Source organism: Macadamia integrifolia, chromosome 4 (assembly GCF_013358625.1).
Source record: "Macadamia integrifolia cultivar HAES 741 chromosome 4, SCU_Mint_v3, whole genome shotgun sequence".
In the NCBI taxonomy this organism is placed as follows: Eukaryota; Viridiplantae; Streptophyta; class Magnoliopsida; order Proteales; family Proteaceae; genus Macadamia; species Macadamia integrifolia.
In genome coordinates this window covers 6,153,341-6,156,050 of record NC_056560.1, presented here as the reverse complement: position 1 = coordinate 6,156,050, position 2,710 = coordinate 6,153,341, and the positions used below count along the sequence as shown (strand labels likewise).

The 2,710-nt window shown below is 41.1% G+C and overlaps 1 long non-coding RNA gene across 1 annotated transcript; it reads left to right on the top strand.

Moving 5' to 3' along the window:
- The first annotated feature begins 1,648 nt into the window (after nt 1–1,648).
- Nucleotides 1,649–2,423, top strand: LOC122077490. The gene is made up of 2 exons (XR_006139804.1): nt 1,649–1,700; nt 1,889–2,423. It is a non-coding gene; the product is annotated as an uncharacterized LOC122077490 (long non-coding RNA).
- Nucleotides 2,424–2,710: the final 287 nt, after the last annotated feature.

Genomic DNA, 2,710 nt, shown 5'->3' with positions numbered 1-2,710 from the left:
GGAAAGACGGGAAAGCAAGGCTACTTGAGAGTCTCACCATGAGAGTCTTAGACCGTGAGCCGTGAGAGCAACACAGACACAGAGATGTGAATTTGAGAATTGGGGATTTGGGGAAGAAAACCAATTGAATGGTTTTGACGTTTTCTTTAGTTTTGGGTTTTTTTTTTTTTAAATAGTATGACAAAATTCCTATTTTGCCCTTAAAAAACGTATACGTGTTTTAAACGTGCGGTTAAAAAGGGTTTAAAACATTTTATTCTGCCGTTCCTGGTTTTTTCCGCATTGTATAGAGGCATATGGCAAAACGAGTTTTAAACGGCAAAAAAACGCAATCGCGTTTTGAACGAGTTTAAAACGCGTTTTAACTAACAGTGGTCCTGACTGTGATGCTTGCTCTCAAAATTGAAGTGTGGTAGTGTGCATGCTACTTTTGCATCTACGGAACAAAAAGAGAAAGCATATGTAGAATTTGATACGAAAACTGTTTTCTTTAGGGGGTGGAAGTGTGGACCCTATGCCTCATGGAGGCAAAATGATGGGCCTAACTCCATGAAAAGGAAAATAACTCTTATGTGGATACTTTCTCGTGTATTATAATTGGTCCTTACGCACGTGTAAGAACCGCATTCTCCTACAATAATCATTTTTCTAATTGTATAATAGAATTTATAAAACAAAAATTATAAGCAAAGGAACCCTACCTGTTCCTATTTCTTACGCTCCGACACATGCGAAAGTGGAGAGAGGGCTGTGAAAGGACTCCCCTGCCTCCTCTCCACTCCCCGTGTGTCTGGCGTAAGAAATTGGAACGGGCAGGATACTTTCTCCTAAAATTTATATTGATCTATGATATACTCCGAATTGGTTTTAGGTCACCACTGGACCGGCTCCTTTTGGGAGTGGCAGAGCGTAAATTAGAAATGACCTAATTGGCTCACCCGTCCCAATTAAAAAGGCTAAGCGTTCTTAAAATTGAATTTTAAAGTTAGTTAATTCACAGAAAGCAAAAGCCCAAAGCGACAACAAACGGTGATACCTCCACCAAAAAAAAAACAAGACAACGAACCGTGATACCACGTGACGCGGTCAGGACTCTCCGCCCTCCATCGGAGTGGTGGGGACGGTCCTCCATGGTTGGAGTATTTGCACAGGTGACAGGTGACAGGTTGGCAATAGTCGAGAGTTGTTCTTTCTTCTTAAACGTGTCGTCCCCCCAATGGCTGATTTCGAATTCATCACGTACGGAAGATGTTGACGTCTTCCTAACCTTGTACGATAACAATGATGATTTTTACTGCCATTACTTGAGATTCTGACTTTTCTCATCTCTCTTCTCTCTTTCCTCTTTGATTGCTTTATTTTAGAAAACATGGTAACAGCCGAATAGGGAGTTTTTGGGAGGGTCTATTTTGTTTCTATCAATTTCAAGTCTCTCACCACTGTCTTTCGCTTTTCTGTTTTTAGAAAAAGCTACTAAGCTAGAATGAGAGCTAATAAAATACATAAGTGAAAAAAGGAAATTCAGAAAACGAGTGTTTGTATTCGAGCGAAGCGAGTGAGAGAAAAAGATAGAACACGCGCGCGCGTGGGGATTCGTGTGGAGTTGTCTCCAGGTTATTTGATCTTCCCCCAGCGGAAGCTTTTCCGTTTACGGATACAGGTGAAGTAACCCTTTCCTTCTGAAAATTTTGTTTGATTTGGTGAGAATTTCGCTGCGTCGTCTCTTTTCCTCTTTCGGAGAGATTTCTGATAAATTGAAAAGCTTTCCTAATCTTCGAAGCTTTTTTTTTTTTTTGGTTTTTTGGCCTGCGATGTGATTTTCTGCTGTACTTTCTAGCAAGAAAGAAGATCTCTCTACTGAGATTGATTAGGTTGTGCGATTCTGCAGCGAAAAGTTAGCAGAGATGGTGAGGGGGAAGACGCAAATGAAACGAATCGAGAACGCTACCAGCAGGCAAGTTACCTTCTCCAAGCGTCGGAGTGGCCTCCTCAAGAAGGCCTTCGAGCTCTCGGTTCTCTGCGATGCCGAAGTGGCGCTCATCGTCTTCTCCCCCAGGGGAAAACTCTATGAGTTCTCCAACTGCGGGTACGCTCCTCCTAATCATATCTCTCTCTCTCTATCTATCTAATATTCACATTCTCATGATTCCATCGCTCCTGCAAATCTATCTTTCCAAATTGATAAGCTTCTTATTTTCTTGATTTTCGTTTCTGGTTTGTACTGTTGAGTGTTGATCACGCTTTCTACTTCTGAAAGCGTGATCCAGTTCTGATCAATCCCACTGGCTTCTTACATAAATGGCAGACATTTTTTATGCTTTTCATGCTATCTTCTGTAGAATCCTCTTCCGCAATTCGCTCGCATTAATTTGATTATATACGGAATTATGGATCAACGCCATTGCAGTGTTTTCGTACTAAAAGACTATTGATAAGATTTTTTATGATCTCATGTTTCTATGTAGAATTCTTTGATCCACTGATCATGCAATTCCGGAGATTTCGTAAATTAACTAAATGATAGAGCACTACGAATAGTGACTCCCTATAGAAGTGTCCCCCTAAGCTGAGCAGAAGTAGACATCTCTAGTGTGGCGACTGCCTATAAAAGGGTGAAGCCCCCCACTTTAGCCAAAAGGCTTAATGATATGCTGGTCATTTTCATTTTCTGGGAAGTTTTAAACTGTGAAGGTTGCTGGTGCTGAGCACT